The sequence below is a fragment of the Microchirus variegatus genome, assembly GCF_963457635.1.
Source record: "Microchirus variegatus genome assembly, chromosome: 18".
Taxonomy (NCBI): domain Eukaryota; kingdom Metazoa; phylum Chordata; class Actinopteri; order Pleuronectiformes; family Soleidae; genus Microchirus; species Microchirus variegatus.
Window position 1 is genome coordinate 14,030,658 of NC_139819.1, and position 14,649 is coordinate 14,045,306.

Below are 14,649 nucleotides of genomic sequence, written 5' to 3' on the forward strand. Positions count from 1 at the left end.
TAACCTTTAAAAAAGGATTTTTAGTCATCTTACATTATCAAAGAAACAATAAGCCCCTCTCACAAAACCTCCTGCAATCATGTGTAAGCTAAAGAGCTCAGAGAAACCATGAATTTACATGAAAATGTTGGAGGTGTGACAGAAAACGTTGACTTCAACTGCCTCAGGTGAAGTCCAGGCCTTAGCCACCTACAACATATCTACCCCCACAAAAGCTCTATTTCAATATCTCAGCACATTCTCTGAAGCATCAGATACATGGAGAATAATAAATGATTTCAACAATTTTGGTGTAAATTATTAAGTCCTGGACTCTTGGAAAAACACTTGGTTTCTAAATGAATTAACTATTTTGTAGGACATCACAGTTGTGTATAAATATACATGATTCTTCAGTATAATAACACTGCATGTTCTCATTAAATCAAATGTATGCATTTCACTATTTCACTACTAAGTGTATTATGCAAATGAGAAACACTACATCCTTTCTTATATGCGAAGGCCACTGTAGTTCCCTGACTCACTTGGGAAGGATCATTATTTTCATTATACAATCAAAATTGAGGGTTGATCAGAGGCACTGCGACTGAGCACGCCCTCACAAGGGACCAACCTGACCGAATGTCTAATATTCATACATATTTTGTTGGTGGGAGGAAACCGGAGAGCCCGGAGAAAACCCACGCAAACACAGGGAGAGGACCATTACACCACCATGCCACCATTAGTGTGACGCTAACCAAATAATTCTTAGTTTTACCACTGACTGAGGAAAGACCTAGCCTGTATACTGTCCCACACTGACAGGTTTTGAAAATTGTTTTTAATAAGTAAAAAGGGCTCTCCTTTTTAAGTGCAAAATTGCTCCTCCCGTGGTACATTATGGAAACTGTAGTAGTATGGAAGAGACATCAAGAGGAACAGAAAACATCTGCTACAAATATGACTGTTGCAGATAACATTGGTGCAGATAAACCTGAGCATTGTTGTACAATGGGTTGCACTGCTACATTGAATGAATGTAAGATGTTTTGGGTTTTTTATCTAACCATGTACTTTTTAATATTAAAAAAAACAAAAAACAATTCTGTTTCCACTTGTTGCATTTAATATATGACTTTTGCAATATTGTTGAGGTTTTAATTTATTTGTTTTTGAGATAATGTAAATGCTGATTTTACAGGGCTTTTTTTATTTTCATTACATGACGTGAGCACTGCAGTGTAGAATTAATCTGACGGAATCTTTTGGGAGCCCGTTTCCATCTTTTCGCACATTCTTTGAGACAAAGCTAAACAAATCTTGACAGTTATCCGGGTCCAGAGTAGACTTGTTCACCAGCATAAGTACTTACTATGGGACCATTATTTTAAACCAAGATGATGGAACGGAACTCCCACTTAAATGAGCCAGACACATCGACTTTCCCTTAATCCTGCTTCATGGAATACCCTCCCTGATGCTTGGTGCTAGAGGCAGCTATCAGATGCCTGTTTGTTTGTTAAGCTCTTAGGGATAAACAAATAAACATGATTTAATTGTCTCGTGCATGTGCTGGAATATTTGCATAATACGATTTGACTGGTCGGCGCTCACGCTGCCACTTGGATTGTCGAACATGTCTCAACTACTCCCGCACGCAAAGCGAGAAAATCAAAGCAATGGACCAACAATGCAGTTGGGCAATGCTTGCAGCAGCTTCTTTCAAACTGAATGAGAAGCATTTCAGTTGATGCTTTCAGCACATACATGTGTTGGCCATCAGATGTTACACACCGCGTTTCATGTCCAAGGAAAGCCGCTTTGCATTTCTGCATGCACTTACATGCCTGCGGCTCTGTACATACAGTACTTAAGAGGGTCTGCGACAGCCTCAATTTCCAGTAATGGAGATTTTGTGTATGTTCTTGTATTCTTTGAGCACTGAGTTGTACATGTGTGGGTATCTCCTTGCATAATCTCAAGCAAGTCACCATGGTTACCATCTTGGTTGTCTCTTTTGACCAAAGCAAGAGTACACCACCAATTGGATTGTGAAGTGTTGTGCTACAGGGAGCATGAGCAGTCAGTGCAGAAAGGGGCGGATGAAGAAATTAACGTTGCATGGACCCTACTGGACCTCTGTAGACACACCAACATGGAAAGTATTACACTATGAAACACTTCATTCAATCATTCAAAAATATTGTGATTTTGTTGTTTGAAAATACATTTGTTCTTCGTGCTCCCTCACTTATTCTTTGTGCTCCCTGGTATTTTGTTTGCAGCGGGCCTAAGGAAGCTGCCTGCTAATCGGCTGGAGTGACAGCTCAAAGGACCGGAAGTCGTCACAGGCTTTGAGTCGATGTCCATCTGGAACTCATTACCAAAGTTTTCCCTGTCAACATCTAATTGTAAATATCTAACGTTTGTCAGATTATAAACATTCGATACTTATAGAATTATATGGTTGGGTGTTGACAGGGAACGAGTTCCAGACGAACAGCGGCTCAAAGCCTGTGACGACTTCTGTTCCATTGATCTGACGCTACAAAACTCCAGCCAATTAGCAGGCAGCTTCTTAAGGCCCGCAGCCTGCAAACAAAAAACCGCAGCGCGAAGAACAAATCATGGAGCACAAAGAACAAATGTATTTTCAAACAAAATAGAATGTTTTATTTGTTTTGCTTCTTAAAAAGTGTTGTTTGAAAATATTCAAATAACACATCTAATTCCACATTACCCGGACCCAGACCTTCAAAATAATTTTCACACCGCAGAGCATCACAGGAAGTCATTCATGCCTGGGGTCATCAAAACTTTACAACTAGAGTGTCAGACACTAACTGCATCTCAATCCAGGGTCTGGCAGTACCCTGAGAGAGGTTAAACGCTGCCCTCCAAAGTTCAAAGACTTGAATTTGTGATTATAAGTTTTGATGGACCCTTGAATTATTATTTTTTAAATATTTTATGCAATACATGTAGAAAATGGTGTTGCATCAACGCAGACGCTGCTGTGTGATGGATCTCAGGCTGAGAGACAAATACAATAATGTATTAAATTATTAAATGTTACTAACCTGAAATATGATTTACAAATTGTATAACTTTTCTCCACATAGATTTATGATTTGAACAACATATCAAATAAATAAAACACAACTTCTACAATAGTTTAACAACACCATTTACGTAAGTCAACCAAGGCAGTCAACTATATAAATATTAATTATTCACCTCACCTCACCAATTTTGGAGGTTTGACGAGGTCAAATAAACCTGGTTTCTTCTTGGCAAGTTTTAATCCACAAATGTAAACTATTCAGAACTAAACCTTGTTTAAATCACACGAAGAATGAATTGAAATTACTTAGTAAGTCCCTGTCTATATGAAATGATTAAAAAAAGCCTATTATATATATCTTCAATTTTATTCTATTTATGTATTCTTTTTTTGCATTGCATTAACAAAAGAAAGAAATGGCATGCAAAAAATTGTGGGATGTAGTCGGCTGTGAAGGATACGCAGATGTATTCTTCAAAAACAGGCAAACGTCGGCCATTCTAAGGAACCAACAATTCATGTGTCAAGTGGGACAGCCTACGTTGTGGTGTGTGGACGCATTTTCACTACTGATGAATCCACACTTGGAGGATCCATTCCATATGGTGTTATTTTTGTGCTATATTGTTGAGCGTGCACAGGCATATTTTCTATGTGTATTTGTTGTTTTGTAAGTGCATACTCCGTGTTTTGGCTACAGCGTTGTGTGTGCACACAGTCGAGTCCGAGAGGAGATTACTTGAGTTTCCATGAACAAAATGAAGAGTACACATACAAAACAGGGGGTATGCACTTACAAAACAACACATATTATGCGTAAAAAAACATGCCTGTGCATGCTCAACAATATGGCACAAAAATAATGCAACAGATTCTGACCCTGGATAAAGACACAGGTACGGAGTCAACAGGCCTTTTTTCACAGCAGACATTTTGACATTGAGAAGCAGGAAAAGCACAGGTGTTACTGATCTCATTGACAATGGCTTTGTACAGTTCATGCAAGTCAGGACAGTGTGACAGTGAAACAGCAAGAAATGAAAGTCAGTTATTAATTTCATCATCCACACTTGTGCCTTTCCTCATGTAACCTGTCAAAACACCTGCCATGTAAAAGATTCATACACTGGTCCTGGACTTATTAATTCACCTTTCAGCACATTACATATACATTATGAACCTACAGTGTTGTGCAGTTGACCAGTCACTCAGCATCTCACCATATTCCTTCTTTTTAATATATCATTGCAATTTTCTGCATTTTTTTCATAAATAGTGTTGTATTGCAGTATTTTGATTTGTTCCAAATACCCTGCACTATGGCGGCACTGCAATTTGTTGTTCATATAAATGACAGTGTCAATGAATAACGTAATGTGTTTGACTTGTATTATATTTTTTACTATTATTTTGCACACTTATTTTAAGATGCTTTTTATACTTGTATCCTTTTTAATTACTGTTAAAACAATTTTCAATAATAATCAATTATGTATTTCAGAATTTGAATCTCATTTGTATTATATCCATGTTCAAAAACAACTTAATATATAATAGATAATATATAATATGTAAAATACAAAGCCAATATTTTAAAACTGAAACAAAGGCTAAATAGGTTTCTCTGCAGCTTACGGTGAAAAGAATAAAACAACTGGTTAATACTTGCTATGTAGCCTGCTAGCTAAGTTAGCTCACGTTTTAGCCTGCATTTGTTCGGTTAATTTACGGCAAATATCATTCAAAACAGACGCAACAGCACGCGAATAATTTACCGTACAGTGGGAGAACATTACCGTGATTGCATGAGTTAAAACAGTTTGAGACCACATTAGCTCACCTGCGTAACAGCGCGCCAGTCACCTGAACCGTGCCAATGATGTTAGCTCACCTGCTAGTTCCTAATGCAACTACGGCAGCAAAGTGGCAGCAACGGGGCCCCCTGCTGGGCTTTGTGGGTATTGCAGGTGCAAGTCGTTGGAGTGACGTATCATATATTTGCCAATTTGTTGTTTTTTTTGTTTTGTTTTGTTTCTAATCTTAGGAGAAACATGGACTTAACGTTCTTTGAACGTTGTGTTTTAGTAGGGTCCTCGGCCATTTCATTAGAACATTTATTCAACTGCTCAGTAAATATCTAATCAGAAAATCACTATTGCAAGCTATATCCAATTGTATTGGATCACGTTTCAGATAGTCATCATGAAGTTGTAGATATCTCAAACTGGAATTGTAGATACTACTACTACTACTACTACTATAAAGATAAATCCAAAAGTGATGTCATTTTCACTAAGTAAAAACTGAATTGCAGATATGTGAAACTGTAGTTTTATATCTGGAACGTTAATTCCAGGTCATCAAACTAGGCGGTTAAATGTTTAAAAGGCATGTCATTGCCATACAATTACAGCATCAACTGTAATTCAAGTATCAAGTGCAGGTCATTTAAACGTCCACTGTGTAGGAATTAATGACATCTAATGGTGAGACTGCAGATTATAACACCTAGGACTCCTCTGCTCATCCCTAATGGCTTTAATGGCCTCCACTAAACCGTTAAAAACAATAATAAAACAAAACAAAAACATTGAAACACAGTTGATGAAATTGTCCCACATCTGATTTGAATAACCCTCAGAATTTATTTTTAATATACAGCATCTGTTGAACATCAGTTCATCCCTTATACAACGTTATCGCTCCAGATCGAGCTAAACGGAGATGACAGCCTGAAATTACAATTTCTTGCTTCTCCTAAGAAATTATTTACATTTTCAAAAATAATTTTAACAATGAATAAATGTATGAGATTTTCCATGAGCCTTTTAACTGAAACAAACCTTGGACATGAAAATAAATGACCTTACAATTGCTAATCAATTACAAACCAGGTTTATTATGAACAGACGTCGCAACCGTTTGGTAGAGGCCTGTATCTGAAATACTGTAGGGTCTAATTTAAAAAAATATATATATATTGTTATTGTTATCATAAGTAAATAAAATAAAATTATAAAAAATGCAAAGAAATATTTTGCTTTTGCTTTTTCTTGGTGCGTACCTTAAAGGGTTAAATCTAAGACACTGAGACTGAAAAAAATAATGCGTTTAAACCAAGGTATGGACCCTGAATCTCTAATATTAGACCTCTCAAGTAGACATACATAAAAAAAACAAAAAGAGAGAAAACATCTTTGCAGTAATGGACTGATGAAAAGCACGGACAGTTAAGGGTTGGAGAAGGCTGCTTTTGGACAGCCATTGGAATATCTCACATGTGTACTGAATATGAATTTACAAGATCCCTTTTTGAAATATGAAGATCCTGAGATACCAGCAAACTTATTTCAAGGTTGTTCACTTTGATTTGGCAACCCCCTCTTTATATGTGTTGTCTATATCAATAGTGTAGCTTCTGGCATTGGATGCATGAATCTGAGCCAATTGTTCTGTGATTGTTACCCTTTTTTCTCTCTTTTACTTAGAGTCTGTCACTGTGCTCATTGGTTGTATGTTGTAGAAGTTGTGGAGAAAAAAAATCAACTAAAAAAAAAAAAAAGATTATTGATTACATCTGTGGATGAAAATTAGCAAAGCTTATAAATAAAATATAAATCGTTTTTTAATATAATTTATTCCAACAGCAAAGTTCTTTCGGCTGCTTTACATAAATAATACTACTTCATCTTCCTCAGCCCTCAGGAGTCACAGATTATTCACAGGCCGACTAATAGCCTTTGACATGTGTCCTGTATCATTTCAAGTCATCCTGGATGTATAAATGCCCCACCTGCGATTGACAAAACAGTTATCGTGGAAAATGGAGGGAAAAGTCAACTATTTTATTGCACAATGTCCCAAAACCAGTGATCTGGGATCACGGGTGCGACCTGTGCAGCAGCTTGCTTGTGTACGTCGGGCTGCTCTGCAATAAACTGCTCCATGGAGATAAATAAAGTGGTATTGTTTTGTGCTGCACTGCACTGCATTATATTCTATTATGGTGGAATTGAGACACAGGCTTGGGCTATAAGGGTTTCATTTATTTTAACAGAATGTTTTTTTTCAGCGGCAGGATAACTTAATTCTTTTTCAGTGTATACGGGCAATTTGTGAGGGGTGGGGGGTTAGTGAATAGAAAATCATAAACAGCTATAAATCAGTATTATTTTTGTTGTCAGACACCAACCCCATAGCCATTTAACTGGAGTGGGATGTGACGTCCTTGTGCTTGAGCTATTGTAGAGTTAGGTGACCCTTTTATTTGAGCTCCAGGTCATCAGCTGAGGCAGATAAACTGAAGCTTGTCTAAAGTAGAGGCTAAAAGGGGAACGGGGTCTGGCAGATAAGAGTTCCACAGACTCACTGAGTCATTTCAAACATGAGCACAGGAGCTACAGTGCAAATACAGATAATTACAATGCAATGTATGCAATTAAGTGCAGCGTAATCTGACTGAATGGTGAACCTCTATAAACTCTGGGGGTACATTGTAATGGTAAATTCAATTTCTCTGTCTCAAGGCTATAACTGCCCATCACCCTACACCTGCACAACACAGAATACCAGATCCTTTTGTGTATTGTGTATTGTATGTTGTGTAGATAGGATGTCCTACAACATCCGCAGGGAGTCGGCTCCCCGATACCTACAGTAGACAAAAAGGTGTGAAAACATGGGGAAACCGGGGAAAGCGAGACTCTTTTGTCTATTGGGGGATGCAAAACGGGAGTTCCTCAGGTATAAAGGTGGAGGGCTCACTTTGCTCTGGGTCTTTCTCCAGCTAAAAATAAAAACTTGCCAGCTGGCAAAAGTCTTCACCAGCAGCAGAAAATTTCCACAACAAAGTCACATCAACAGAGTTGATCCAGTTTAAACAGATTAGGATTTTGTTTGTGTGTGTTCAGTAATCATCTCAAATCTCCTTTTTGCCTCGTCTAATGACAAGATACTTATTTTCACAACATCGTATCGACTGTGGGTGGATTTGATATTCATCCAAGTTTAATTCCACTGATTATTTCCCTCCCTCTGTGTTAATATAGTGTACATAAATCAGCGGGATTCAGACCAGAAGGTCCAAAATGAATTCTTCATTTTCCGAGTGACATGAAAGCCAATACAGGAGGCATCACTGTTGCCTCAGCAGAAGAACAGATGAAAGAGATTACTCTTGATGATTGTTTTTTTTTGGGAGAGACAAAGGTGTTGGTGCCTCCTACCTGAGCTTTTGAAGTTTCAAAATACAAATCTTAACAGGGTAAAACACATTGTATCACAAGCAAATCATATAAAAATGAAAAAGACAACACTTTGGGTAAACCGGATTGCACTGTATTGTGTAAAATTGAACAATTACACTATTTATGTTCATAATGATCCCCATAAGATTTTGAATATGCTTTTCTCTTGGCCATAAAGACGGCTGTTTGTAGAACATTTTTGACTCAATTTACAACACAAAGGAATCGCATTATTCCGTGTCAAAGCCAACAGAGAGAATATAATTTGTCTTTTGTGGTTTTTCATGCAGTGGTGCTTATTATAACACAACGCAATACAACACGAGCTCTGAGGAAAGGTATTTGTGTCACAAATCACTTCCTGTGCACTGCGTGGGAATCGACGAGACACAGCTATACTGAGAAATAGAGCGAGAGTCATGTGGAGCTGATAGGCTTAATCAGGATTCTGTGAATTCATTTGAAATGATTTTTCATGGAAAAGATCTTTGTTTCGGTTTTAAAGTCAGCTTTTACAAGTACGGCTTTATTGAAAACACCTTAAGGGCAAACCTTGAAATATCACCACCTTTTAATGTGGAATGTCTTTGCAGTCGGCTACTTAAATCTGGCAGATGCATCAGAACATTAGTATTCTTATCATGTAATGTCTCTAGATATTGATTTATAGTCTCCCTTTTGATCCAAAGGCTGCCAAGCTTAGAGTAAAACATCCAGCCTATTAGGTACCAAATACTCTATTCATCATCCAGTTGCTGAGTATGTCTGCCTGCTAATTGGCACACGGTAAGTATTTACACATTGGGTTTGGGCTTTCGCTGAAATCAGCTGCTTGTTGCTGCTGAAAACAAAGGTTTGTGAGTTCAAGAGGAGAGTCTTTGGTGCGGAAAAAACAGAACAAAACAATAGCGTGAAAACAATTCAAGAACTTAAGGAAGTCAAACTGTTAATTCTCTGCAGGTTTGAGTTAACAGGTAATCCTCTCTATGTTCCAACATTCATTTGATACACAAAAGATCAGAGGTCTGTGGAGGTACAGCTATATTTTCATAAAAGTGACCAATATGTCTTCATAATAACAATAATAATAATCATACATATGGTTATATTTATCACACTTTTAAATGTATTACATTCCACGTAGACTTATACATGAGTGTGTTTGGTGTTTTTAATTACAGTTCATTTTTGCTACCATTTAATTTTTCATCATACATTTGGCCAAAAATGTGTCATTCCACATCATAACAATCAATTATATTTTGAAATGCTGTGACTTGATTTTAAGCTCCCACCCCCAGTTTTTTACAAACGGTGTGCGTGTGTGTGTGTGTGACCCCAGGTCAGAGACCCCTGATTTAGATTTATACCAAATAAGCGTAGATGGGCTCACTCTACACATATGGTGAGAAAGAATGTAACAGTTCCTTTTCCACAGCGATCTGTGTCTCAGGCTGGTTCTGGACCCTGGGCGTACACAGCAATGTACTAACTATGCCTCCTCATACAATGACACTTTTTTTAAAAACTGGGCTATTCCTTTAAATCAGGTAGTGAATTGAGATAATTAGGTATCCACGCAAACATGATTCATACAGATGTCACATACTATTCTATATGAAAACTCAAGCCAGACTGATACATGATGGACTTATCACGTCTTCTCACAAAGCCCATTTAGCAGAAGTACAAAATTCAAATATCTGTACTTTACTTTGTTATTTGTAAAAAATACAATCAGAAGAGTTGGTAATGGTCTGTATTTAATTTATATGTTGCTTTTCTCGTCTTGCTGAGCTGCTTTGCCATTCACACACTGCAACATGGAGTTAAGTGTCTTGCTCAAGGACACATATCGAGTAGCAGAGCCAGGGATTGAACCCACAACCTTGAAGTTAAAAGACGACTCACCAGCTACTGTAGCTCAATCCTGACTCCTCACCTTTTTAATACTTCTAAAACTTAAGTACATGTTATATTACATTGTTACTTGAGTACAGTGACTTCAACTTCAACCAAAGTTATTTTCTGGTAAAGATATTTGTACTTTTACTCAAGTATCCCCTTTAGGTACTTTATACAAGACTGCCAACATTCCACTCTTGTCACCATAAAACTTGTGCCCCGTGTGCAGACAAAACTACCTTGATAGCTCGTTACTAGGCTGAGTAATTTATTCCTGCATTGCACCGCTGTGATTATATCTGATGATGCCACTGCTGTGTGGGAGCTGTCTCCAGGTACATCAGGCATTAGTGTGTGACTCGTCAATTGCTTACTTTGTATTCAGCACAGTGCAGGTGATTTCAGACTCAGTGAACATCACTGGGCTCAATGATCTACTGCTGCTGCTGCCCGATGAGAACTTGTACAATTACTTTAGTGGCTGAGAAAGTACTTAACATTCTAAATGTGACGGTGTTCAGTGTGTATCCAGCCGTGAGTGTTACAGAGACACACACTCACGGCTGGATAGAGATTCCCAGAGTCGCACCGTGTCATAGCCAACATTAGACGCCATTTTTTTTGCATTACCTTCCGTGTCATGTTTCATTATTGTTCATCCCATCACTCAGTGGCTGCAGTGCTAGATAAGCCATCCCAAGAATTCCTCTGCTGTCAGTCAGTAACGCCCATCCCAATCAATTTAGCCTCTCCTCTGCCCTTCTGTCTGATCACACAGTTAGTTACCTTTGTCATCAGACACACAACAGCAGCCGTAGACAGAGCTCTGTCTTTATCAGTCTTCCTCCTACCCATTGTGAAATGTTAGGAAAACACAACCACGGCGGTGTTGCAACTTTGCTGCTATGGATTTTAGTTGTTCTTCGAGTGGCGTGAAAAACCTTTTCTTTTCAGTAAATGATTTGATTTAGATAGTTACATTATGAAAGCTGCCCCAGTATCCAAAAGCAAATTCTATAAAGGTAATAAAGGTTGCAGACATTGTTTATAAGAACAGAATACTTAGACTAAAACGGTGATTGGAGAGGTGAGAAAAAACAGTGCAGAAAATGAATGGCTGCTTGGCTAAAATGATCTCCAATGCTTTAAAATGGAAAGCAAAACCAGAGACACGGAAGGAAACCGAAGACTAGCGTTCAAATGGATCGAAAAGTAGCCAGAATGGTAAAGACTCAGCCAATGATCAGCTCCAGGGTCATCAAAGATGGCCGGCAGTTACCCATGAGTAAAATTAGATAATTAGAAGACGCTTGTGTAAAGCTAATCGATCAACAAGAAGCCCCCACAAAGACCCTCTGTTTAAAAAAAAAAATGGTCCACTTTAAAAAAAAAAAGTAAAACGAATCTTAAGGGGCAGGAAATGACATCAGCCACAGAGGCTACGTGGAGCTAATAGCAGTTTGCATTTGGAAAAGTGTTCGTTTGCAGGCACACTGCCGTCATATATAACATGTATCCTCAAGACCATTGGTTCTCAAAGTGCGGCCCGCAGAAACATTTCTGGCTGGTTGATAGTTTTAATCCATGAGCTACTAAGCTTGTTAAATGTTTATTGGACATTACTGGATACAGACCAATAAGTGTAAACTGTAGAACTGCCATTAAAATGGTCATTAAAATTATTACAAATGGGATTTCGTTTGGCGGCCCTCAGTCCAATGTTAGGTTCCTAAATTGGCCCTCAGGTATCAACATTTTGAGAACCCCTGCACTAGACAGATAAATCCTCTGAGGCTGGAAGTCTGTGTAAGACTCTGTGCTGCACTGTGGAGCCAAAAATAGAACTTTTTGCAGACTTTGCGGACTTCCGGTTTTCGGATACTGTTGCCCTCGGCAGCACTCTCGCGTGCTTTACGGACAAAGCGGAGCTCCGCGAGACAACAATTCCAGGAATTGAGCACGGAAGTCAATATTGCATGTTTCATCTCCTGTACTTAGACTGAGGAGGACCACAAAAACATGAGTGAGACATCTTTTTTCACACTTTGCCAACTGATAGGACCTCCAGAGTCCCAAATATAAGGATTTAAATGATTAAAAAGTTGATTTTGCATAATATGTCCCCTTTAAACTAACACCAACAACTAGACTAAAACGAAGCATTTACAAAAAATGAAACTAGAAACCAGCTCGTATAAACTAATGAAAACAAACTAATTTTAAAAACAAAAAGTCAAAACCAAATAAAAACTAAAACGTATGAGATTATCCCAAACTATTATAACCTTGGTACCATGATGATTTTTCAACAGAAGTTTAGAGAACCAGGCCCTGTTGGAGGACACAGCTGTCAGACTCATATGTGCCTTGCTTTATTGTTGATTTTACTCTAAATGGGAATATAATTATAATTAATAATACAAAATGTGCTATTAAAGAGGAGCTGAAACAAGTGATTAAAAGAAAATGTTTACTGACGTTATAAATCAGGTGAGAAGAAGGCTCATTTTCCCATAGACTTCCATTCTGACAAAGGAAACAGCAAGGCCATCACACGCATCGCACATGCAACATCACAGGACACCACACACACACACACACACACACACACACACACACACACACACACACACACACACACACACACACACACACACACACACACACACACACACACACACACACACACACACACACACACACACACACACACACACACACACACACACACACACACACACACACACACACACACACACACACACACACACACACACACACACACACACAGAAATGCAATAAAGCCTTCAGCCGTCTCCACGTTAACCCTTAGTGCTCACACGACACGGTACTGTGCCGCAGGTGCACACATGGTAATTTGCAGTGGGAATAACACACAACTCCTTATATGGACATTCTGGGGATGTGTATTTATAGATCACATATTTTGGCTTTAAAACTGTTTTTAAAAGTTTTTTTTTCTGTGTTGAGTCAAATGTATGAATCCTTTTCTATCATATTTTTAGTCATGATATAAAGTAGCAATAATTGTGCAGTCACAAAATAGACAGATTATCTTTTCTTTTTGTTCATAAAAATGAGCCAAGTGAACTTGTCTTGTACTGTGAAGTATTTTCCCAATTTGAATTTAAACATTTTGAGTACTTTTTGCTCAGGTGTGTTCATATTGTTGGTGAAAATTAAAAAAAGGTTTTTCATCAGATTGCCTGAAAAAAAGGGATATAAGACTCTATATTGCACTATATTATCATAGCCTCAGTATATACTTTTAAAAAAAAATCAGCGGAAATGCTCTGTGTTCTAAGGGTAAAACAAAACAAAGCCATATAATTATGTAATGTATGTTATATGTTTTTCTTTTGTCTGATCTTGATATGAAGGATATGTTTTTCTGCTGTGACTTTCACAAAGTGAGACAAACAAATGTACAGAAACATGAAAACTGAATTTCCCCAAGGGGTCAACAAACGAACTTACTAACTAACTAATATACAGTCTATGGTGTGACAGCAAAATCTACCCAAACGACACAGGTTTTATGTCTCTGCTCTGCAGTGTGCTTCAGGAGAAATGACTGCCAAATGTTGCCAATGGCTCTGTCAATTGACATTCGACTTTACCAAAGTACTGGTATGGGAAAAAACTTTATGTGCACTCCAAGTATGAACTGCTTTGCACAGCGAGGCTCACAGGAAATATTAATCTCAAGCATGTAAGATGACTCGCCTGTGCACGGCAAACAAAGATTTCTCTCTTCGCTCTAACGTGTCTACCAAGAATAGCACGCTGTGTAGAGTAAGATCACTCCGGCCGCTCTAGACGTCAGCACAACTTTTTCACATAATGTTGAATTTATTTAATGTACAAAAACATAACAGTCACTGCCTAAAGTTTGAAAATGAACCGCTTAGAAGAAAGAAAACAAAGCTCTTTTATTTTCATTAAAGAAAGACTCCTGATCTTTCATCAGTCTTGTTTTTCAAAGTGGGCTAAGACACACACACACACACAGACACACACACGTACTGTATACATATAAACACAGTATGTACACTTGGAAACCAGTGAAGAATTTCCCTGATACAAAGACACAAAGAAGTGGGTTGAATGCCGAGACTGTAATCAGAAATAAATGCCTCTTTCTCTTTGCTGTGCTGCATGTTCACCTACTGTTAGTCACATGAATTTCTCCACATTAACCACTGACATCGTCACTGTGTGGACTTCAAAGTAAAGCGGAACAACTGTAGAATTATGTGGGAAACTTAGGGTGGACTGTGTCCCAATTTGCAAAATCGAGATTGCATTTATATTTCAGTATGTATGTATACATCTATAGATATATACACATATATACATATACATATATATATGTATACATATACATATGCATATTATGCATGCAACCTTGTCCTCCAAGCCGGCAGA